Raw genomic sequence first — 26,740 nt, 5'->3', positions numbered from 1 at the left:
AGGCTAGGTTCACACTAATGTGGTGCGTACATCGCATGTGTTTCGCACAGGAACCGCACCTCATTCCTGTGCAAATCACATGCGAATTCTGTGCGGTGCGATTTGAGCCATACATGACTCAAATCACACCGCATCTGCACCAAAATGATGCAGAACGCTTTTTGGGTCTGCATTAGAATCAAATTGCATGGGTATTCACACCTATGCATCCAATTCTGCACATCGCACCATGTTTTGCGGACCGATTTTGGGATGTTGTTAACAAACCTGCAGCGGTAGCATGAACGGCATATGATTCTGATGTGGTGCAGAATTCGCACAAAAAACGCTGCGAATTCTGCACCGCATCAGTGTAAACCCAGGCTTAATCCAAAGATTCTCCTCACAGTACTTTTTTTGCTGCAGAATGACCCCAGTCTTTTCCCCAGCATCATTCAACCTATCTGAGCCCAGATCAGTGCCCCAGCCTGTGCTTGGACAGTGAAATGAGAAGCAACACAATGATGACCTAATCTCTCTTGTCACTCTACTTTCTCTTTCTATCAGCATGCTTCTTGTGCTGCTACTTCCTCTCATACTCCAGCCCTGCTGTTTGGAAACTGTAAAAGGCTGATAACAGGTCAATTGCAGGTATTTAACCATTAGCCGCCCGGCCAATGGCCGTTTGGCGGCTTCAAAAGTGCTGCTGCATTCTGGGTGCACGCCATTTGGCATGCTCCTGCACATGCGCAGTTTGCGCTAATGCAGAGTGGCGCAGCAGCACGATCTGTCACCGGCCGTGTACCTCGGACACGGCCGTTGACAGATCTGAGTACCGGCCCCCGTTGCTGGTACCATGTGACCTGCTGTGACCAATCACAGCAGGTCACATGACAGTTGTATACAATGGATGGCTTCATTCATGCCATCCATTGTATACTAGTGCCTAGCTGTGAATGGTCACAGCTAATCACATGCACATGTCGTGTGATTAGTTGTGACCAAATCACAGCTAAGCACAAAAAAAAAAAAAAAGCTGAATGAATCGATTTTATTCAGGTAAATGCTTGCTTATAGCAAAGTAATTCTTTGCTATAAGCAAATTGTGTAAAAAAAAAAAATACTGATCACTTCCCCAAAGTAGTACAATGTTACTATGGTAACATTGTACTACTTTGGTCATAGTAAAATATGAAAAAAAAATCTTAAAAAAAATAAAAAAAATGTAATAAAAAATTAAAAATAATAAAAAAAAATATATATATATTTTTTTTTCATACGGTCACCAGTCAGTGTCCCTGTTCACCGCCATGCCAGTTATATGATGACGCTGTACTGCACTGGTGACAGTATGTAAAAAAAAAATAGTGAAAATAATTTTTTTAATTTTTTCATTTTCCGAAAAATTATGACAAAAAAAATACAACTTCAAAAAACTCGCCATGCCTCTTATGAAGTAAGTCGGACTGTCTACTCTGCAAAAAGGGGTCATTTGGGGATATCTGTACTATTCTGACATTCTTGGACCTCAAGAAATTAGATTGGCTGTCAGTACTTCAGGATTGATCAATTTTCAGATCTATACCATAGTTTGTGAACTCTATAACTTTCCTACAAACTAAATAATACATCCTAATTTGGGTTATTTTCACCAAAGACATGTAGCAGAATACATCTTGGCCTAAATTTATGAAGAACAATTATTTATTTGTAAACTTTTATAACAGAAACAAAGAAAAACGTGTTTTTTTTTTTCAAAATTTTTGGTCTTTTTTTGTTAATTTAGCAAAAAATAAAAACCCCAGCGGTGATTAAATACCACCAAAAGAAAGCTCTAGTGATGCTTTAGCTCTAATGATAAAATTTTAGTTTGGGTACAATGTTGTATGACCGCGCAATTGTCATTCAAAGTGTGAGAGCGCTGAAACGTGAAAAATGGCCTGGGCAGGAAGGTGTAAAATTGCACGGTATTGAAATGGTTAAACTGCTTGCATCTAAAAAAAAAATAAAAATATAATGATGTATTAATGAGTATGGTGCTGGATTAATTTGTGTCTAAAACTCAGGTTTAAGATTAATACAGATTTAGCTCTTTATTTTACCGTCAGTTTTTATTTTTACCTCCAGTTACATGAGATTGCAGATGGAGACAGTCAGGGAGAAAAGTTTCCAAAATTATTCTTTTACTTCTAATTCTGTACATAATTTGGACAGTGTGGGATTTTTGCAAGCTCACCCTTTTTTCTTGGTTTATTCCTATATGTTTTACTTTCCTTTCTGTGGTGTTGTTTTTTTTTTACTCTTTTTATTGTTTTGTATGCTTTTTATTTTGCAGCACACATATAATAAAACTATATATAGCAGTCAAAAAACATTTGGTTTGTTTCTTTGGGAGAAGCCAAAGGTGCTGGCTTTTGGAGTTCCGAAATTATATCAGGAGAAAGAAGTAGGCAGGTGTCCTCATGTTGCTGTAAGACTTTGGCCCAGTATGTCTGTTCTTGCTGTAGTTTTTGAATCTCCTTGTGCAGTGCGTTGTTCCTTTTCTCTAGACTCTCATACTCCTGCAGGGACATAATAGTAAAATTTTAGGCTATTAAATGTAAAATTGTCTTTAAGCAAATCCCTGTTCTCTTAGTGTTTAATCATACATATGCACTCTTGTGAATAATCTACTCAAAAAACTTTTATATGAAAAATAAATAGAAGATTACTCCTCATATTTGCACTTCACGAAATTGTGAAATTTAAATTTATATAAGTTGCAGGCCCCTGGCCCTTGTCCATTGAATCAAAAGTAGCCTAAGATAGTATATCTGCTTGTATTTCACAATATAGTGTGAAGCAAATCCAAGAATTAATCCCTTCGGCTCAATTCACAAAGATAATGCACCAGGATATAGATTTTTATTTTAAAAAAAAATATATACAGTCAGGTCCATAAATATTGGGACATCGACACAATTCTAACATTTTTGGCTCTATACACCACCACAATGGATTTGAAATGAAATGAAACGTACAAGATTTGCTTTAACCGCAGACTGTCAGCTTTAATTTGAGGGTATTTACATCCAAATCAGGTGAACGGTGTAGGAATTACAAAGTTTGCATATGTGCCTCCCACTTGTTAAGGGACCAAAAGTAATGGGACAATTGGCTTCTCAGCTGTTCCATGGCCAGGTGTGTGTTATTCCCTCATTATCCCAATTACAATGAGTAGATAAAAGGTCCAGAGTTCATTTCAAGTGTGCTATTTGCATTTGGAATCTGTTGCTGTCAACTCTCAAGATGAGATCCAAAGAGCTGTCACTATCAGTGAAGCAAGCCATCATTAGGCTGAAAAAACAAAACAAACCCATCAGAGAGATAGCAAAAACATTAGGCGTGGCCAAAACAACTGTTTGGAACATTCTTATAAGGAACGCACTGGTGAGCTCAGCAACAACAAAAGACCCGGAAGACCACGGAAAACAACTGTGGTGGATGACCGAAGAATTCTTTCCCTGGTGAAGAAAACACCCTTCACAACAGTTGGCCAGATCAAGAACACTCTCCAGGAGGTAGGTGTATGTGTGTCAAAGTCAACAATTATTATTATTATTATTATTATTATACAGTATTTATAAAGCGCCAATAGTTCGCTCAGCGCTGTACATTATAAAGGGGGACAGAACATGTGACAGAACAATACCAATACAATGCAAAACATGAGGGGATCGAGGGCCCTGCTCTTTCAAGCTTACAATCTAGGAGGGAGGGGATGGTGGCACAGGAGGAGATAGCTGTGGGGGATGGAGTGGTAGGAAGAGTGGAGGAGGTCGGCAAGTTAGCAGGGGGCGGGGTAGGCTTCCCTGAAGAGATGGGTTTTCAGGGTGCGCCTAAAGGAGAGGAGAGTAGGTGATAATCTGATGGGTTGGGGCAGGGAGTTCCAGAGGATGGGTGACACCCTGGAGAAGTCCTGGAGGCGGGCATGGGAGGAGGAGACCAGGGAACTAGAGAGAAGGAGGTCTTGTGAGGAGCGGAGTGTGCGTGCTGGGCGGTACTTGGATATTAGGTCAGTGATGTAGTTCGGGGCAGTATGGTGGACAGCTTTGTACGTCAGCGTTAGGATTTTGAATTTGATCCGTTGCGCAATCGGAAGCCAGTGGAGGGATTGGCAGAGGGGGGTGGCGGAAACGGAGCGGTTGGAAAGGTGAATGAGTCTGGCAGCCGTATTCAGGATGGACTGAAGCGGGGATAGCCAGCGGGGAGGCAGGCCAGTGATGAGGGAGTTGCAGTAGTCGAGTCGTGATATGATGAGGGAGTGGATGAGCTGTTTAGTGGTTTCTGGAGTTAGGAACGTGCGGATTTTGGCGATGTTGTGGAGGTGGAGTCTGCACGAGTTTGTTAAAGAGTGGACTTGGGGCTGGAAGGATAGGTTGGAGTCCAAAATGACACCAAGTACTCTGGCCAACTGTTTGGAACATTCTTATAAGGAACGCACTGGTGAGCTCAGCAACAACAAAATCAAGAGAAGACTTCACCAGAGTGAATACAGAGGGTTCACCACAAGATGTAAACCATTGGTGAGCCTCAAAAACAGGAAGGCCAGATTGTCGTTTGCCAAACGACATCTAAAAAAGCCTTCACAGCTCTGGAACAACATGCTATGGACAGATGAGACCAAGATCAACTTGTACCAGAGTGATGGGAAGAGAAGAGTACGGAGAAGGAAAGGAGCTGCTCATGATCCTAAGCATACCACCTCATCAGTGAAGCATGGTGGTGGTAGTGTCATGGCGTGGGCATGTATGGCCGCCAATGGAACTGGTTCTCTTTTATTTATTGATGATGTGACTGCTGACAAAAGCAGCAGGATGAATACTGAAGTGTTTCGGGCAATATTATCTGCTCATATTCAGCCAAATGCTTCAGAACTCATTGGACGCAGCTTCACAGTGCAGATGGACAATGACCCAAAGCATACTGCAAAAGCAACCAAAGAGTTTTTTAAGGGAAAGAAGTGGAATGTTATGCAATGGCCAAGTCAATCACCTGACCTGAATCCGATTGAGCATGCATTTCACTTGCTGAAGACAAAACTGAAGGGAAAATGCCCCAAGAACAAGCAGGAACTGAAGACAGTTGCAGTAGAGGCCTGGCAGAGCATCACCAGGGATGAAACCCAGCGTCTGGTGATGTCTATGCGTTCCAGACTTCAGGCTGTAATTGACTGCAAAGGATTTGTAACCAAGTATTAAAAAGTGAAAGTTTGATTTATGATTATTATTCTGTCCCATTACTTTTGGTCCCTTAACAAGTGGGAGACGCATATGAAAACTGTTGTAATTCCTACACCGTTCACCTGGTTTGGATGTAAATACCCTCAAATTAAAGCTGACAGTCTGGAGTTAAAGCACATCTTACTTGTTTCATTTCAAATCCATTGTGGTGGTGTATAGAGCCAAAAATGTTAGAGTTGTGTCGATGTCCCAATATTTATGGACCTGACTATGTGTGTGTGTGTGTGTGTGTGTGTGTGTGTGTGTGTATATATATATATATATGTCCAGTGAGCTTTGAAATTTACAGTCACATGACTTAAGATACTTATCCTTGTGATAAAGCTTTGTGAATTGAGCTTAACCCCCTCCCGTCAACAGTGCGCAGATATGCGGCCTCAAGGAAGTGGGTCTATATCTGTGAGGCCACACACATTTGGTGTGCCTCTCTTTGAGCTGAGAGCGTGCCACACAGCATGGTCCCAGCACAGGGACTGGACTCTCACCCAGAACCCGGTCTTGTACTAACAACTCCTTGTTGCCAGTCACCCAATTGCTGTGATAGCTTCTGGTTGGCTATCAAAGTGATCAGTCACTGTGTTTTCTTTCTCTTCTGAATAGAGAGAAAGATAAATTACATCTTTCTCTCGTTGCAGGAGAGACAGATGTAAACAAACAAAAGTATGTAAAAAATAAAAAAATTAAAAATAAAGAAGAAAATAGCTAGATCAAGGATTGATCTAGGTCAGCACCAGGATTGGGATTAGAGTCAAGGTAAAAGTCAAAGTCCAGAGTCAGTACATTTTGGGTAAGATATTTTTATTTTTATTTTTTTAAATTAGTATCCATGTCAGTATGTTTTAGGTAGGATAAAAAGTACACTATTGTTTCTTCGCCCTGGAACGGGTACGAACAACAACTAACATACACATACAGTGGGGCAAAAAAGTATTTAGTCAGCCACCAATTGTGCAAGTTCTCCCACTTTAAAAGATGAGAGGCCTGTAATTGGCATCATAAGTAGACCTCAACTATGAGAGACAAAATGAGAAAAAAAAATCCAGACAATCACATTGGCTGATTTTGAAAGAATTTTTTTGCAAATTATGGTGGAAAATAAGTATTTGGTTGCCTACAAACAAGCAAGATTTTTGGCTCTGACAGACCTGTACCTTTCTTTTTTAAGAGGCTCCTCTGTCCTGCACTCATTACCTGTATCAATGGCACCTGTTTGAACTTGTTATCAGTATAAAAGACACCTGTCTACAACCTCAAACAGTCACACTCCAAACTCCACTATGGTGAAGACAAAAAAGCTGTCGAAGGACACCAGAAACAAAATTGTAGACCTGCACCAGGCTGGGAAGACTGAATCTGCAATAGGCAAGCGGCTTGAACAAATCAACTGTGGGAGCAATAATTAAAAAATGGAAGACATACAAGACCACTGATAATCTCCCTCGATCTGGGGCTCTACGCAAGATCTCACCCCGTGGGGTCAAAATGATCACAAGAACGGTGAGCAAAAATCCCAGGACCACACGGGGGGGACCTAGTGAATGACCTGCAGAGAGCTGGGACCAACGTAACAAAGGCTGCCATCAGTAACACACTACGCCGCCAGGGACTCAGATCCTGCAGTGCCAGACGTGTCCCCCTGCTTAAGCCAGTACATGTCCGGGCCGTCTGAAGTTTGCTAGAGAACATTTGGATGATCCAGAAGAGGATTGGGAGAATGTCATATGGTCAGATGAAACCAAAATAGAACTGTTTGGATGGAACTCAGCATTCTCTCTCCTCCAAACATGATGAGTTGTGTTTCTACCAAAGAACACCATACCTACTGTGAAGCATGGGGGTGGCAACATCATGCTTTGGGGCTGTTTCTCCGCAAAGGGACCAGGACGACTGATCCATGTACAGGACAGAATGAATGGGGCCATGTATCGTGAGATTTTGAGTGCAAACCTCCTTCCATCAGCAAGGGCATTGAAGATGAAACGTGGCTGGGTCTTCCTGTCGGGGCTGGAGCGGGGGAATGGACAGGCAGGCCTTATGGTAAGGTCACGCACCGACTGACGACAGCCACCACCCACAGACCGGAGTCCCTCAGGGCGCGGAGTCTAAGCCCCAGGCTGCCTTCCACCAGGGCACCTGATGGTGGGGATGGACTTGACGCAGCCTGAGACCAGCCTGACCCCTGAGTAACCCCAGCTGCGGTAACGTCTGCCGCCAATGGCGTATAGCTAGTGGGAGCCAGATGGGAAGACGTATAGCGTGGTCGGACAGGCCGGGTCGATAACAGTGGAACTGACAGTACAAGACGGTAGGCAAGAATACTCAGGTCACGGGCTGGGTTCAGCAACGGGAGGTCAGGTAATGGGATAAGGCAGAGAAATGTCTTGTCAAAGCCGGGTCGGTTTCCAGTAGAGCAACGAGAGCTGAACAAGAGCTTGCGGCAATGAAACATGCAGGACACGAATGCAAAGAGCAGCTGCAGACAGCAGGCTTAAATGTGATCAGCCACACCCTCCTGGAGGAGGAGCTTCAGAGGCCTGAAAGCATAAAGGCTCCCACCTTGCTTTGCAGAAACCTAAGATGGATGCCAGCACATGGAGCAGCAAGCTCTGAGGAAAGGTAGGAACTTGCCACTTCCAACATGACATTGATCCCAAACATACCGCCCGGGCAACGAAGGAGTGGCTTCATACGAAGCATTTCAAGGTCCTGGAGTGGCCTAGCCAGTCTCCAGATCTCAACCCCATAGAAAACCTTTGGAGGGAGTTGAAAGTCCGTGTTGCCCAGCGACAGACCCAAAACATCACTGCTCTAGAGGAGATCTGCATGGAGGAATGGGCTAACATACCGGCAACAGTGTGTGCCAACCTTGTGAAGACTTACAGGAAACGTTTGACCTCTGTCATTGCCAACAAAGGATATATAACAAAGTATTGAGATAAACTTTTGATATTGACCAAATACTTATTTTCCACCATAATTTGCAAATAAATTCTTTCCAAATCAGCCAATGTAATTGTCTGGATTTTTTTTCTCATTTTGTCTCTCATAGTTGAGGTCTACCTATAATGCCAATTACAGGCCTCTCTCATCTTTTTAAGTCGGAGAACTTGCACAATTGGTGGCTGACTAAATACTTTTTTGCCCCACTGTATGTGGTATCGCCACATTGCCAGGAGCAGGAGAATTTATATTGCATTGTTCTTTGGTGGTAGGGCATAATAATAGCAAGAAATATGCAGCTAAATTTAAACATTCAAAAGACATTTTGTTTTTTTTTACTATTTTGGGACAGTTTTTTCCTTTGACTATCTAAAAACATAAATACTGTAAATTAGATATCCATTACCATTTACCACCAAAAGAAAGCCCAATCTGTCCTGAAAAAAGACAAGGTATAATAATAGACACACAAAGTAGTTGTGATACTATGTACAGTTTTACTAACACACTAACTGTGTTCAGGCATTAACGTTTGTTTTACCTTCAGTCACTAAGGGTTGAGTATTAATTTATATATGCAAAAGTAATCTTTAGAGGCCATTTGATTCCATTGTGTCTGCATGGAAGGACAGAACATCATCTGTCAATGTACTGTACATGGAAGTTCAAAACTTCCAATTATATTAAAGACTACACAATTGAACAGGCAGTGTTGGTGCATACTGCTTGACAGTGAGTATACTGACAGAAGGGACAAATACAGCTAAGTTGTGAGTGATTGCTGCACACAAGGACTGGGAGAAGAGAGTACAATTATATTTGGATAATGACTGTTCCTTCCAGGCACAAAAAACACTGACATGATATATACAATAAACCATGGTATGCAGGCTATAGAACCTGTAGACATTATGCTTCTGATAGCTATCGGATGATAAACTAAAACACCATTCTTACTATATTTTATCACGGGTGTGGGGATAGAACGAGATAAAACAGCTAGTGCTGTTCATTCTTCAATTAGTGTTTATATTTGTTGCTAAATAAGAGTGTACCACTAATCCATCTTGCTTATATAATACATTACAAAGATGACAGTTCCTAGTTTCAGATAGAAAGTGGGCTCAGGGTATACATTTAAACAGTTCTTAAAATTTCAAGTCCTGAGCTACTAGCCATTACTCGCCACCAACAAACACACACAAACAGAGACACCTGTACACACACACATATACATGTACATACACAAACAGAAACATGTACACACGCACAGAGACACATGTACACACACACATGTACATACACACAGACTCTAGCTGTTGCCAAACTACAACTCCCATGTAGTGACTCCCAAAGGCAGAGGCATGATGGTACTTGTAGTTTTGCTGTGTGCAAAAATGAGAAACAATTGTGACAGAATGTACGATAAAGACTGGAACATGGCAAAAAGCTCCATGAGCTACTTTGCCATGTTTGTCATGCGTAGGGCAGCCCATTGAAATCAATGGGCTGCCCTGTGTGTGTTGAGCGACCTAGAGATAAAAACCTGTGGAAAAATGTGCATTTGACCTAGGTTAGGTGTGAGTAGTGCTTTAAGTCCCAAATTAAAATTTTTGGTTTTTGTGTTTTTCTTATGCGATTTTAATTTATATAAATGAAAAATGCTTTAGGCAAGAATGCAAAAGTATTTCAACTCTTAAAACCCATCTCTTTGCTCTATGTTTCTACCAATAGTGACCTCTCTATACCCCTGCAGCCCCTCCAGTGTGTATGCTATGCTTTTGTTTTTTATGTTTTCTGAGAGGTCATGTGATGCACACAGTCCTTTTTCTAGCCTGATCTTCTCCAGTGGTCCTCAAAGATTTTGGGAGCAGTGATGATGCCAGCACTACTTTCTGCATCTGCCGAAAATTGACAGCTGCCTAAACTGAAACCAAGTTTTTGCTTTGTGGGCAGTTTGAATGAGCCCTTGGTAATTCAGGCCCATTGAATCCCAAACCTTTCATATAAATGGGAAATGTTTTAACAATGCTTTGCCACAAAATAGGGAGAAATGAACTGAAGTACACTCACCGAGTGTACTAACAGGTGAAGTACACCTGTTTAATTGCTTGGTAACACACATTGCTAATCAGCCAATTACATGGTAGCAACTCAAATCATTTAGATGTGGTGAAGACGACTTTTTAAAGTTCAAACCGAGCATCAGAATGAGGAAGAAAGGGGATTTAACCTCCCTAGTGGTCTGATTGTGTCCATATTTCTGTGCTCAAAGCGGTACATTTTTTTGCATGAAAATATATATTTTTTTTATTGTAGGCCTGTTATTTTTAGGAATAACTCACTGAAATCTGTCCGACCAAGAGTCTAGTAAACATCCCAGGTATGTTTAAACTTTGAAACACAAAATCATAAATTATAATATAATACATTAATCATAAAAAATAATAATATAATAATAAATTTAATTCAATAATATAATCAAACCAAAAACACTGAAATTTGAAATATAGCGCCAAGTTCGCACATCACTGAGCAAAGTCGCAGAATCATTTTCAGTGTCTGATGACGAATTTCCATACAAATCATTATCACTCAATTCTGCAAGTGGTTCTAATTTACTATCGCTGTTCTCTAGCTGGTGTAAAGCCAATTTTGACCTAACGGGACACTTTTTGGACGCTAGGCAGGGCACAGGACAAAGCACTCGGGACAAAATGTATGTGAAATGGTTTGATACAGTAATGTTTTACTATGTGATTTTAGTGTATTTAGTGAATGTCACTTTTTGTCATTTTCAAATTTCCCACATGTTCCGTCCCCCGTACGTCCCGACGCTTGCAGGGGACAGAACCCAGATGACAAATGCCAGCATCCGCCGGAGGACATTACAGGGGATGCTGCAGGAGGGACATCAGAAGAGTGCAGGACAAGGTAAGTGATCGAGGGATCCCGGAGCAGCGCCACATGGTAAGCCCGAGTGTAGCTCGGGGTTACCGCTTTTGGTACTGAAACTTTACCCCGAGCTACACTCGGGAATACTGCCAGGGAGGTTAAGTGACTTTGAATGTGGCATGGTTGTTGGTACCAGACGGGCTGGTCTGAGTATTTCACAAACTGCTGATCTACTGGGATTTTCACACACAATTATCTCTAGGGTTTACAGAAAACTGTCCGAAAAGGAGAAAATATCCAGTGAGTGGCAGTTATGTGGACGAAAATGCCTTGTTGATATCAGAGGTCAAAAGAGAATGTTCAGACTGGTTTGAGATGATGGAAAGGCAATAGTAACATTTCAAAATGGACAAAAATCCCTGAGAAATGTTTCCAACACCTTGTTAAATCTATGCCATGAAGAATTAAGGCAGTTCTGAAGGCAAAAGGGGGTCCAACCCCCTAGCAAGGTGTACCTATTAAGGTGGCTAGTGAGAGAAGATCTTGTTAGTGGTGGGGCTGTTTTTATAGTGTTATGAGGGTCTCTAGTGGCTGCTCTTGAATTTTACAAAGCTCTATTATCAGGTAGGAAAATGTTTTGTTGAAAGCTTGCATTTAGTGCGTTATAATACAGTACATTATATACAAAAATATAATTACTAAAACAATTCCACTGTATATAGTTATTATCATTTTCAATTGACAGGTTTTTAAAATTGGTGACTGTCGTTCCACTTATTAAAGGCAAGGCTGATGTATGTGACTAGCTGATGGCTGGAGTATTTGGTAAGTCTTTTCATTCACAGATACACAAAAATGGCATGACACATTAGCATACCATGCTGACCTACTGTGCCTGGTTTATAACACCTGAAGGAAACAAACCACAGATTTACCCTGGAATTTTAAATTTTCTATGTTCTTTATAAAAAGGAAAGCAAACATCCAATTCATTACAATGGCCAATACTGATTATTATTTTTATTCTTTCCTTCAGTTTTTTGAATGTTCACTACTTACTTCTGTATGTTGCTTTTTATCCAGTGGGGTTAATTGATTAAAGGAGTAGAGCATGCTCACATAGCAAAATGTATTTTCACTTAGTTGAACGAATGGGGTGAATCTAAGTGAAAAATCGTTTTTAAAAAATACACAATCATGTGCAAGGAAAATTTGAAAAAAAAAACAGGATTTATGAACACATATTATTGGGCGATTGAAGTCAGCACAAATTCCTCCTGTTCACTAAGTTAAGTACATTTCCACTTTGCAAAATATCAGGCACTGGATCCTGCATTGAGGGCTCACCTTGACACATGGTGCAATGAGTGTAGTAAGCCACAGGATGCTATAGTGTACATGCCCAGTTGTCTATTCCTATGGTATGCAGACCTTGAAGGCCTTCATGGATGAAGTTTGGTTCCTTTCCAGGAGCCTGCAGCATAGATAAGGTAAGACAAGGTTTTCCTGTTTTTACATTTGGGGTAATTCTCTTTATTGTGTTATTCCCCTCTGTAAATGTCTCTTCTACATTGGCAGGTTATTCCCACATAGTGTTGCTGCTTGGGTGCTGAAATAGTAATGACATAATTGCACCATGCCTTCTGGCTGATGCACTTCCATTGGCCATTTTCCCTGAGAGCACCAGAAGCATATCAGCTGGTCTATTCACTGCCTGCTGTTCCAGAACACTGCCACAGGACATCAGCCAATGCTTGTATTATTACAAATCCGTTCCCTGACATGTTAATAACTCTCATTCTGCATCCATTATCGGATCACCACACTGGGGATCCCCTCACTTAGCAATGGTGGAGACAGACTGAAAAAAACAGGCTAATAACATTTGTGCTACACATGACACTGGTTAAAACCAGTGAAATTCTCAGGGCGATAGCTGTTCCCCTGCACCAGAGCAAGGTCTTATATTGACACCACTCCCTTACTCTAATTCTGTCTCCCTCTCAAATTTACAACAGATGACTCCTTTGGAAAACTCTCTGCCCTTTGGTCATTGGGGCCCAAAAGCACTGTTCTGCCTCTTCACCAGCTGAATATATTTAGAAGTATGACCCTGAACCTCCTAACCCTTTGAACAATGATATTGGGGAAGGTGAGGTGGATACAGAGAAGGATCCTGCAGAGGAGTTTTCACCTCCTGCATTTTATGAGGCACAAGCTAAGGCTGTTTGTACTAGCACCAGAATTTACTGTAGTCTATACAAGCTTTTATGGGCTCTTAATGGCTGCAAAGTCACATGCAAATTTGTAGGCAGGTGCAGTCTGTTTTCTCTACTATGGCAGCCACCTTGCGCCAGCAAGGTTTTTTTAAGTTCCCGCCCCCAGGTTTTTGCATGTATTTTGCGAGTAGCTAGTGTAGGAAGAGAGACCCTACTTCTTAGGTAAAGTAACTGGTGGTAGGCAAAGATTCCAGACAAAAAGGGATAGGCTGGGGATTCACTATCCTGGAAAGGAGCCTCCCCTCTTGGGACAGGCCACACTTTAACCTCTGATTCAGACGCTGTCGGCATCTCTCCTCAGCCATATCTTTGACTGCATTGAACTGTGAATTACTTTCCAATGGCACACTCCAGGGTGTTTGTAATGTTGGTATTCTATTCAATACAAGTTCTAAGCCAAATCATGAAAGGGTATTCATTCCTCCAAACATCATTGTTTCCTATGGAAAAAGAATTATGAAAAAAAATGGTCTGTCCTGGTAGTGGATCCTGCCATTTCTGTTCTCATCAAGTATCTCAATATTCCTGTTGAGAATGTTCCCTCCTTTAACCACTAGCCTACAGGGCACTTATACCCCCTTCCTGCCCAGGCCAATTTCTAGCTTTCTGCGCTGTCACACGTTGAATGACAATTGCGTGGTCATGCAACACTGTATATATATGAAATTTGTATCCTTTTTTTGTGACAGAGCTTTATTTTGGTGGCATTTAATCACCTCTAGGATTTTTATTTTTTCTTAAACAAACCAAAAACTACTGAAAATTTTGAAAAAAAAAAACTTTTTTCTTAGTTTTTGTTATATAATTTTGTAAATAAGTGATTTTTCTCCTTCACTGATGTGCGCTAATGAGGCTGCAGTGATGGGCACTGATAGGCTGCACTGATGGACACTGATAGGTGGCACTGATGGGCACTGATGAGGCACTGGTAGGTTGCACTGATGGGCATTGACAGGCATCACTGATGGGCACTGATGAGGCAGCACTGATACATGGCACTGATAGGCAGCACTGACTGGCACTGATAGGCGGCACTGTTAGGCAGCACTGACTGGCACTGTTAGGCAGCACTGACTGGCACTGATAGGCAGCACTGACTGGCACTGATAGGTGGCACTGACTGGCACTGATGGGTGACATTGAAAGGCAGCTCAGATGGGCAGTAATATGTGACATTGATGTGCACTGGTATGCACTGATATGTGGCATTGATGTGGCACTGATGGGCACTGGAACGTGGCACTGACTACTGGCACTGATGGACACTGACAGGTGGCACTTCTGGGGCCACACTGATCATCAGGGCACACTGATCATCAGTGCCCTAATGATCAGTGTACCTGTCCCCTCCGCGGAAAGCCGATTACCGGCTCTCCTCTCCTCGAGAGCAGAGAAATGCCGATGACCGGCATTTCCGTGTTTACATGTGATCAGCTGTGATTGGACACAGCTGATCACATGACCGAGCCGACATCTTCGGCTCTTTTCGTGATCCGCTGTGTCCGAGGGACACAGCGCACCGGCGATCACCACGCTGAGCACTCCCTGAGCCGCGCATGCGCGGTGAGAATGGAAGGACGTCCTATGACGTCCTATCAGAACGAGAGAACCACCTTGCGCCCGTCATTGTACTATATGGCGGGTGGAAGGTGGTTAAGGATTTTTTTGATAGACTCTTTGAAACCCTATTGAAAGCACCTTTTGCTTTTTGCTAGTCCTGCCTTACAACTGGCCCTTGCAACTATGTATATCCATTTGTCAGACTGTTGATCACTAAACTGGGAAAATAAAGAGAGAACACAATCTTGTCTTTGTCCCTGTCCTGCTGGAACAATTCAAACTCATGTCTTTGTTGCTGCTATTTTGTACTGATGCCTTAGAAAATGTACTTTGCCTAGTCTCAGGGATGACACTGCTCTCTGTGTATGAGCACAGAATTTTGTGGGTAAAGGTTTCTTCTGCTAAGTCTGCTTGCAAAAGGCACCTTTTATTCATGCCTGTTGATGGTGAACGCCTGTTTGGTGAATCCTTTGATAAATTTATTAATGAGGTTATTGGGGGAAGGTACTTTACGCCACCAAAAACAGCCTTGGCCTACTACTACCATAGTTACTACATCTTCTCAAAGAAAGAGATCTTTCTGCTCCTCTCAAGCATCCTTTTCTAATCCATTCATCCTGTGACTTGGACCCCAAAACCCTCCAAGCCCTGAGTTAATTTCAGACACAATGTGTGGTGTCACAGTTCCTGCAGAGAAAAGATTCAAAGGGTTTTACTCAAACCTATTCACAGTCCCAAAACCGAATAGAGGCATATGCTCCATTTTCGACTTAAAATCCCTAAGCAGATACAGTATCTGTGTGTCCCCAAACTCCACATGGAGTCCACAAGATCTGCCATTGTTTCTTTCAGATGAGGGGAATTTCAGGGATCAGTGGGTATCCAAGATGCCTATCTTTAGATTCATATCTTTCCAGCACACCATCATTTTCTACGCTGTACTGTGGGAGACCAATTTGCTGCCCTGCCATTTGGAGTCTTCACAAAAGGGCTTGCTCTGCTCTTGGTCCTGCTAATGCCTCAGGGCATCTTTGTCACAAGGTACCTGGACAACCCTCTGCTGAAAGATTCCCCACCCACAGTCCCATCTTCAAACATCCAAAAAACATCCAGTCCCTTCAAACTTTCAGTTTCAGTGGGCTAAAACTGGAGTTTCACACATTTTAACAGATCTCAATCAGCCCCTCTTGGTTCTTCTGTCCCTAGGTGTCATTGTCCCAGTTCTTATGTCAACACATTTTCTAGGATATTCTTCTACCTGTTCACCATTTTCATACCTGAAGTAAGTATCTGCCCTTTCATGGATATCCTAACTTGAAATCATTCTAGTCCAGAAATTTCAGTGAGAATCCACCAGGCCTGTCCTTGACTTCCGGCACCAGAGGCACTTTCTGGCTTCTCTGGACATCACAAATGCATACCTTCTGAATACGTCACAATTTTTCCAATTCATTGGGGTTTCCTACACTTTACTGTGGGGTACCTACATTACCAGTTGTGGTCCTGTTCTTTGGCCTATCTTCTTCACCTCAGGTGTTCACAATGGTGCTGTCAGACAGTGTGGGCTCTGTCAGACAGTGTGGCTTTGGTTGTCCAGATGTTACACCAGTTACACCAACTCTTTATTTGGAGTATGTTGGTCAAGTATTGGACCACCATCCTGTCAGCACAGGGGTCTTCATCAGAAGAGAAGTCTCTTTACTAATCAATATCCAGGATTTTAAGGTGATTTGGCTGTCCCTACAGCATTGAATGATTCTGTTGATAGGTTGTCTAATCCAGATTCAGTTGGAAAACACCACGGTGGTGAGGTACATCGACCATCAGAAAAGTTCTAAAATGATCACCCCAGCAAGACAGTTAGTTTGGATCCCCTGCTAGGTGGAAATTCATTCTTTCCTTGTCCTCCATGTAAAGGGGACTGACCCTTTACCTGTGTCGGGGATAGTGAGGGTTCCCCGGGGTGCAGAGTCTAAGCCCCAGTCTTCTTCCTCACTAGGGCTCCTGTTTGTGGAGATGGAATTGCAGCAAGTTGAAACCAGGTTGCGACCCCCAGATACACCCAGCTGAGAATGCAGAAACCAATTCTGTGTGCAGAGTACAATTGGCAGGAGACAAAAGGAAATCCAGGAGACAAGCCGAGTTCAGGGTGGGCAGGTAAGCAGACAGTAGGTCTAGGTGTATGTGGTATGCCAGTCTGGTAAGATGCTGCAAGGGTTCTTCCAGATCATCAGGATCATTTTTCTCAAGGGCTGATTTACCATTGTGCTTTGAGTGTTTTGAGGATCAGGGGCCCCTCTGATTGCTATGTTGCTCACAACAAGGGAGTCTACTTCTCGCATGGACTGTCATCAGATATGGAAGAGTCAAGTTTTGCCCTTCCTATTTTGTTTCAGAGACCAATGGGACCTGAATTTGGTTTCCTCTGCACTTCAGAAACAACCATTTGAACCCATAGAAGCATACCTTTCTCTCTCTTCTTACGTATAAAGTGGTGTTTCTTGTAACCTTCACCTCTGGACAGGAGTATCTAAACTGGAAGCCTTATCTGGCAATGAACCCCTTATGGTTTTGCATAGGGACAAGGTGGTATTGAGGCCGATGACTTCCTTCTCTGCCTTTCACCTCAACAAGGACATTGTTTTTCTATTGCTGTGTCTGGCTGCAGCTCCCCAGAAGGAAAGTTACCTCTATTATTTAGATGTGTTCCAGGCTTCAAGAGTGTATCTCTCAGCCACTGCTTGTCATCCTGGATGGACCCAATAAGGGTTGCACCAGCTTCTTGTTCCACCATCTTTAGTTAGCTCAGACAATTATTCAAGCTTATGATCTAAAGGATCAGGTTCCACCGTTTTCGCTCAAGGTGCACTCTATGAGATCTGTGAGTGCTTCTTGGTCTTTTCAGCATCAAGCACATTTTTATTATTTCTAAATTTTACCAGGTGGATGTTCAGGCTTCATCTGATGCAGCATTAGGCATTAAACCATTCAGATAGCTGTCTTAAACTGCAGGCAGTCTCCAGTCTTCATTTGCTTTTCTGAGGACTGCTAAGCTGGGTACACACTATTAGAATTTTATTTGACATATTTCATTGAAAGAACTTTGTAAGAACACTTGTTCATTAATCTATTTATTAGTAGGGTTATTGACATTTGTTTTCAACTGCAGTAATGTGTAAATCCAAAGGAACAAGTTGGAAAATTCTTTCTAAAATCAAATGTTAAAAGCAATCAAAATCTATTTTCAAACAACACTTGAATGTTCTGAGAATTTTTGTGCAAATTTTCCTAATATTTTTCATAGGAATTTTTGTTCAAAATTCTTCTAGTGTATACTGTACCTAGCTTTAACCTTTGTGCTATGTTGCCCACCCATCAGTTAAACTTGTTCGAATATCTGTATATAGCCCTACAGAACAAACAGTGCACACTCCTTATGTGCTTTTCTGCTTGCTTCACTGCAACCAGGAAACAGGAAACTTTATTCAGGGAAAAGACATAGCGTATTACTATAGATGCAGCTACAAACATACAGTCATGGCCGAAATTGTTGGCACCCTTGATATTTCTCCAGGAAATCATGTATTTCTCACGAAACGTATTGCATTAACACATGTTTTGCTATACACATGTTTATTCCCTTTGTGTGTATTGGGACAAAACAAAAAAAGGGAGGAAAGAAAGCAAATTCGACATAATGTCACACAAACCTCCAAAAATGGGCTGGACAAAAGTATTGGCACCCTTTCACAACTGCGGATAAATAAGAATGTTACAAGCATGTGATGCTCCTGTAAACTCACCTGGGGCAAGTAACAGGTGTGGGCAATATAGAAATCACACCTGAAAGCAGATAAAAAGGAGAGACGTTCACTTAACCTTTGCATTGTGTGTCTGTCTGTGCCACACTAAGCATGGACAACAGAAAGAGGAGACGAGAACTGTCTGAGGACCTGAGAACCAAAATTGTGGCAAAATATCAACAATCTCAAGGTTACAAGTCCATCTCCAGAGAACTAGATTTGCCTTTGTCCACAGTGCGCAACATTATCAAGAAGTTTGCAACCCATGGCACTGTAGCTAATCTCCCTGGTTGTGGACGGATGAGGAAAATTGATGAAAGATTGCAACGCAGAATAGTCCGGATGGTGGATAAGCAGCCCCAAACATGTTCCAAAGACATTCAAGCTGTCCTGCAGGCTCAGGGAGCATCAGTGTCAGCGCGAACTATCCGTCGACATTTAAATGAAATGAAACGCTATGGCAGGAGACCCAGGAGGACCCCACTGCTGACACAGAGACATAAAAAAGCAAGACTACAGTTTGCCAAAATGTACTTGAGTAAGCCAAAAGCCTTCTGGGAAAACGTCTTGTGGACAGATGAGACCAAGATAGAGCTTTTCGGTAAAGCACATCATTCTACTGTTTACCGAAAACGGAATGAGGCCTACAAAGAACAAAACACAGTACCTACGGTAAAATATGGTGGAGGTTCAATGATGTTTTGGGGTTGTTTTGCTGCCTCTGGCACTGGGTGCCTTGACTGTGTGCAAGGCATCATGAAATCTGAGGATTACCAAAGGATTTTGGGTCGCACTGTAGGGCCCAGTGTCAGAAAGCTGGGTTTGCGTCCAAGATCCTGGGTCTTCCAGCAGGACAATGACCCCAAACATACGTCAAAAAGCACTCAGAAATGGATGGCAAAGAAGCGCTGGAGAGTTCTGAAGTGGCCAGCAATGAGCCCAGATCTAAATCCCATTGAACACCTGTGGAGAGATCTTAAAATTGCTGTTGGGAAAAGGTGTCCTTCCAATAAGAGAGACCTGGAGCTGTTTGCAAAGGAAGAGTGGTCCAAAATTCCGGGTGAGAGGTGTCAGAAGCTTATTGATGGTTATAGGAAGCGACTGATTTCAGTTATGTTTTCCAAAGGGTGTGCAACCAAATATTAAGTTAAGGGTGCCAATACTTTTGTCCAGCCCATTTTTGGGGTTTTGTGTGACATTATGTCATATTTGCTTTTCTGCCTCTGTTTTATATTTGTTCCAATACATACAAAGGGAATAAACATGTGTATAGCAAAACATGTGTTAATGCAATACCTTTTTTGTGTGAAATACTTGATTTTCAGGAAAAATATCAAGGGTGCCAACAATTTCGGCCATGACTGTATAAACACTGGTATCTCCTGGTTGAAGAATATATCTCTACTGAATACTGATGTAGATATTACAAAAAATACATGAACACTGTATTCCAACAGGGTTCCTTGTTGATATCCCAATAGTATAAGACTTCCTTTGTCCCTCTGGAGAAAAAAGAAAGGAGTTTTGAGCTCACTGTAGAATCCTTTTCTTAGAGTCCCTTGAGGGATACAGGTCCCACCCTTCTGTATTTATGGTCATGCTCTAGTTACTACATTACTCCAAAACTGAGGCATTCTGCTTATGAGCTGGTTATCTTGTGCTGGCTAACAGTTTTTTGTTGCCAGTGTGTGTCCATTTCTCTTGTGGTCAACAGTATAATCGAAGGTTTCAGACTTCCTGTGCCCCTCAATGGACTCCACTGAAATAAATTTACACTGAGTACAAAAAAAACTATTATACTTAGCTTCACATTCCCCATTCCTTAAGATGAATGAAAATGTCTTTTGCAAACCAAAAATTTACCTTGCAAAGTGAACACTCCATTGGTAAATCAAACCCCACTCTGCAGAGTTGTATATGTCATTGGAAATAAATGTGTCTTTATTTTTGTTTCCAAGCCATTGATATCAGTAGTAAACATGTATAGATATGTCCTAAGGCTGTAAACAGTCATGGCTAGAGAAAGTGTCTTGGTATTATACTAGTTTTCTCCAAAGAAATACAAACTGGCAAACTACTCAGGAATATGTTGTATTGTCAGTGTCTTTCCATGGGAAATGCAAATAAATTCTGGTATTATCTTTAGGAAGCTATTAACTAGATAAATATGCCCTTCAGTTTTAACCCTACTAATCAAGAATTTGCACTGTTGTTAATTGTACAGAAGGCAAATGTTACAATCTGTTAGCACTGCAGGTACAGGAGAATTGGCATTTCAATTTGCTGGATCCCTATAGCTTGAAACATTTTATTTTTTATCATTCTTTGGAAATATGATTGCAGTTCTGCATAACATTAATATGTTTGGTCATCTTTTTTATACTTCATTGTTATTATGTAGCTAGGGTTAATTGTGTAAGTTAAAAAATATTTTAAAAAATACTCATGATTATTTTTGTTTATGCAGTGACGGCATCATAGTGAAAAAAAACACAAAACTTTCATTGGGTCTTAAGAGATAGACAAAGCCATTGGAGAAGTAAGTGACCTGCATACATTGCCCACTCATGTTAGTTCTTTGGGAAAATTACCTTTAAAGAATCAGAAGAAAATGACATGACAATGAGAGTGATATCCCCATTTGTATTGCGTTTTTCAGCATGTTATAAATTACATGATTGTAAAAATATGCTTTATAACCACAGCAGATTAGTCTATTAGCTGATTGCTGTAGTTGTCTTATACCTGGTGAAGAATGTCAGCACGCTCTGTGTTCTTTTGTCGACTCTTGTAGGCTGCTGCTCGATTTCTCTCTCTCTTTTTGAACTTGCCAATTTCTGCTTTCAAGTCCTGATGAGATAATACACGTTAACAAGAATTAGCTGTTACAGGTAACATTTATTTTTCACAGGCCTTCTTGGTTTTCTCTAAAAATGGTTTTGCACAGGTAAAATGTTGTGGTCACCTATCCCTACACAGAGATTCATCTGTAGTCACATAAGAGTTGTAGTTTTATCTGATATTTAGATAATAGATAGAAGAGAGTTCTTTTCTTTTGTAATTTTCTAGACATTACAGCAAGAATTTGTGGTGATTTACAGGATACTAATTATAGTAATGCTTTAATGATGTGCTTTGCAAAAAAAAAAGAATTTGTTGGTTTTCAAATTTGTCTTATAAATCTTACCTAATATTTAAAGCTGAAATTCAGGCAACTAGCCTAACACAATTGGAATATCTATATCTGAGCTGTCTACTTTCAAAAGATAATTGTTTTATCAGTCTGCTGGTCCAGTTGTCCCATCTATTTATTTATTACAGGTACTTACGATATATAGCTCTGTCAATTTATGCAGCACTTTACATATATATTGTACATTCACACCAGTCCCTAACCCCCAAGGAGCGTACAATCTAAGGTCCCTAACTTACATTCATATACTAGGGCCAATTTAGATAGGAGCCAATTAACCTACCAGCAGGTCATTGGAGTGTGGGAGGAAACCGAAGTACCCAGAGGAAACCCATGCAGGCACAGGGAGAACATGCAAACGTCAGGCAGGAGGTGCCATGTCTCGGGGATTCAAACCAACGGCCCTAGTACTGCTAGGCAGAAGTGTTAACCATTTATCCACTGTGCTCTAGACAGGATAGCCTGGCTTTGGACCTCCACTTCAGCAAACCTTTGGTCCAAGACATACCCCAAATCTCTGTTTGGACAGTTTAGCAGCATTCTGATGAATCATTGCTCATTCTGCTCCATGCCCTCCTGTTAGCTTGTTTCATTAGGAGTCCCCGTAAAACCTCACCTCTAATTGTCATGCCACAGTTATTTTCTACTGTCCTTGGATGTCTTTTCCTCAGCTCTACTGAAAAAAATGTGTTTTTACTAGTCTTTTTATTCTGATTTTTTCATTTTGTTCAGTCAAGATACTTGATATACCATTCTTTCATTCGTGATTTTGTCTCTATACATAAGATATCTAGATTGGCATATCCTCAGCAACAACTTTGGAGGTTACACCCACACTTTGCACTTTCCAGATCCAAAATAGTGACACATCCTCTGGTGTGACTTAGTCCCTAAAGACTCACACTGTGAATGGGCCTCTGGTAATGGCAAGGCTAACCTGGCATATTACCCTTAGACACTGGACTCTGCATTGTGGTGTTGTAGTTGTTAGCTGCAGAGCTCTCTCCAGGTCCACAGCTATGGCACAGCCCCTGGTGTGACCCAGTCTTTGAGGAATCATGTAATGAGTAAAGCCAGTCAGGCTAAAGAACTGGGCGCTATCCCACAGTTGGTACCATTGGGCACCATTTTAAAATTCCCAGCACCGCCACCCTACAGTGGTAACGTTTTAGACTGAGGGAACTGATGTCACCCACTAGATGGAGTGTTGCATTATTATTATTATTATACAGGATTTATATAGCGCCAACGGTTTGCTCAGCGCTTTGCATTATAGTGGGAGACAATACAGTAACAATACAGTTCAATACAAGAGGGAATTGAGGGCCTTGCTCCTTGGAGCTTACAATCTAGGAGGGAGGGGTGAGTGGTACAATAGGTAAAACTGTGGGGGATGGAGTGGTTGGAAGCGTAGAGGATTCCAGTATTAGCAGAGGGCGGGATAGGCTTCCCTGAGGAGATAGGTTTTCAATGATCGCCTAAAGGTAAGTAGAGTAGGTGATAGTCTGATAGATTGGGGTAGGGAGTTCCAGAGGATGGGTGACGCCCTGGAGAAGTCTTGGAGACAAGCATGGGAGGAGGAGATAAAGGAGCTAGAGAGTAGGAGGTCTTGCGAGGAGCGGAGTGTACGGTTTGGGTGATATTTAGAGATAAGATCGGATATGTAAATTGGGGCAGTGTTGTGGCTGGCTTTGTATGTCATAGTTAGTATTTTGAATTTTATCCGGTGGGCAACTGGGAGCCAGTGGAGGGATTGACAGAGACAGAACGGTTAATGAGGTGGATGAGTCTGGCAGCAGCGTTCATGATAGACTGAAGGTGGGATAGCCTGCGATGAGGTAGGCCAATGCATATATTCTTTGCACTTTTTCTCCTGTCATTCAACCTAGCAGAAGCAACTTCCTGTTGCTACTCCTGCTTTTTAAGCATTTTGTGGTCAACCACTCTTGGGTCTCATTATACTGCTCATCTAAAGTGACTTGGTCACTTATGGCCCCCTATATTCATTTTGAACATCAGCTGCTCAGGTTTGTAAGAACACAAGACCTTACATCACTTTGGGCCTAGTTGTTTCTCTGTTACGCTGTGTAGCATATATTTTGAAAGACATACAGAGGACAGTCCATCTGCAAGAAATGACCTCAGCCCATATTCCTCTTTTGTAATTTCTCAGTATCCCCAGAAGGGACCGACACCTTTAACCTACATCTTGGGACCCCTATTACTACAGGGTCATTCTCATGTAGTCATGTATAGCTCTGCTACATTAAGCTCAGATCTCCCATATATTCAGAAGACCTCAACATTGTCTTATTTATCAGTTCATGTGCAATTATTGGAGCAGTGTTCTCACAGAGATTCTAAAGGAACTTCAGAGCCATCCACAGCAGAATCTTTTTCTGACCTTACTGGACCTTTTTCTTACCTACCTGGAAGTGTGTCTGAGGTAAACCACCTATTACAGCCTTTGATTCAGATTCAAAATCCTCTCAGTCTTCTCCCTAAGAGACTGTATTTCAGTAAATTCATATCACTCAAATTTACAAGGAGTTCTTGATATTTTGATTAATACAGTGCATTCTACATTTAAGCTGGAGGATCAGTCTGAAACACGTTGAGTTTTATGATGTATTCCCCCCCCCCCCCTTTTTATTGGGTGTGTTCTTTGAAATATAATATGGAATGGTTATTTTAAGAATTGTATGCTTTACGTTGACACTTCTCAGATAAAAGGAACCAGCATGTAATTTTAAACCCTCAGATGTATGTATTAACAACTTTATGTTTTGTTGAATAAATTGATAATGCATAACCCAGCTCTATGTCATGCCTCAGTTAAAGTTCCACAGCAAACAATTGTTTGTATTATCAAAAAGATTTCAGGGTTACCCATATGGAAGAAAAATATATTTTGAAATATATTTTAAAAATATACTTCCTAAATATATTGCCATATATTTAAAATGCTACAATTTTGGCCATATTCAAAATATATATATATATATATATATATATATATATATACTGCATGTTGCAATGCGTTTTTATTACAAAATATATGAAAAATTTTTAAAAATACATTTTAAATATACTGTATGTCTTTAAAAATACAAATCTACATTTTTGGAATGCATTTACAAATATATGTATAAAATATATGTTAATATGACTTTTTTATATGTTAAAAAGAATCTGAAGAATATATTTAAAAAATATATATTTTTAAAAATATATATATTTTTAAATATATTCTTCAGATTTTTTTTTAACATATACAAAAGTCATTTTAACATATATTTTTACATATATGTATAAATGCATTCCAAAAATGTAGATTTGTATTTTTAAAGACATGCAGTATATTTAAAAGAATATTTTTCATATATTTTGTAATAGAAACGCATTTCAACATGCAGTATGTGTGTGTGTATATATCTGTGTGTGTGTGTGTGTGTGTGTGTGTGTGTATATATATATATATATATATATATATATATATATGTATATATATATATATGTGTATATATATATATGTGTATATATATATATGTGTGTATATATACAGTTGCAAGAAAAAGTATGTGAACCCCTTGGGATTATGTGGAGTTTTGCATGAATTGGGCATAAAATGTGCTCTGAACGTCATCTAAGTCACAACAATAGAAGAACACAGTCTGCTGAACATAATACTACACAAACATTAGATGTTGCCATGGTTTAATTGCACATAACATGTAAACATTCACAGTGCAGGGAGGAAAAAGTATGTGAACCTTTGGACTTAATAACTGGTTGACCTTCCTTTGGCAGCAATAACCTCAACCAAACGTTTTCTGTAGTTGCAGATCAGACCTGCACAACGATCTGGAGTAATTTTGGACCACTCCTCTTCACAAAACTATTTCAGTGTAGCAATATTCTTGGGATGTCTGGTGTGAATCGCTCTCTTAAGGTCATGCCACAGCATTTCAATCGGGTTGAGGTCAGGACTCTGACTGGGCCACTTCAGAAGGCATATTCTGTGCTGTTGCAGCCATTGTTTTCTTGAATTACTTGTATGCTTTGGGTCATTGTCCTGTTACATCACCCATCCTCTGCGGAGCTTCAGTTGGCGGACAGATGGTCGTACATTTTCCTGCAAAATGTCTTGATAAACTCTGGAATTCATTTTCCCATCAATGACAACAATCCGTCCAGGCCCTGAGGCAGCAAAGCAGCCCCAAACCATGATGCTCCCTCCGCCATGTTTTACAGTGGGGATGAGGTTTTGATGTTGGTGTGCTGTGCCATTTTTCTCCACACATAGTGTTGTGCGTTCTTCCCAAACAACTCAATCTTGGTTTCATCTGTCCACAGTATATTTTGCCAGCAGTGCTTTGGAACATCCAGGTGCTCTTTTGCAAACTTCAAATGTGCTGCAATATTCTTTTTGGACAGCAATGGCTTCCTCCGTGGTGTCCTCCCATGTACTCCATTCTTGTTTAATGTTTTCCTTATTGTAGATGTGTCAACAAAATGTTAGCACGTGCCAGAGATTTCTGTAGGTCTTTAGCTGACACTCTGGGATTCTTCTTTACCTCATGCAGCATTCTGCGCTGTGCTCTTACAGTCATTTTTACAGGACGACCACGCCTAGGGAGAGTAGCAACAGTGCTAAACTTTCTCCATTTGTAGACAGTCTGTCTTACCGTGGACACATGAACATCAAGGCTTTTGGAGATACTTTTGTAACCCTTTCCAGCTTCATACAAGTCAACAATTCTTGATCGTAGGTCTTCTGAAAGCTCTTTTCTGCGAGGCATGGTTCAC

General features: G+C 41.1%; 1 pseudogene across 1 annotated transcript; it reads right to left on the bottom strand.

The window, feature by feature from the left end:
• Nucleotides 1-2,071: 2,071 nt before the first annotated feature.
• LOC149435297 (basic leucine zipper transcriptional factor ATF-like pseudogene) lies at nt 2,072-24,386 on the bottom strand (annotated as a pseudogene). The gene is made up of 3 exons (XR_016308519.1): nt 24,361-24,386; nt 21,484-21,588; nt 2,072-2,540 (listed from the first exon to the last, which is right to left on the bottom strand). The product of XR_016308519.1 is annotated as a basic leucine zipper transcriptional factor ATF-like pseudogene (transcript).
• Nucleotides 24,387-26,740: the final 2,354 nt, after the last annotated feature.

This window comes from Staurois parvus, unplaced genomic scaffold, assembly GCF_062004578.1.
Source record: "Staurois parvus isolate SC_StPar_1 unplaced genomic scaffold, SC_StPar_1.0 ptg001556l, whole genome shotgun sequence".
NCBI lineage: Eukaryota > Metazoa > Chordata > Amphibia > Anura > Ranidae > Staurois > Staurois parvus.
Note: the sequence above shows the minus strand (reverse complement) of the source record. Positions and strands in the feature narration are given on the sequence as shown.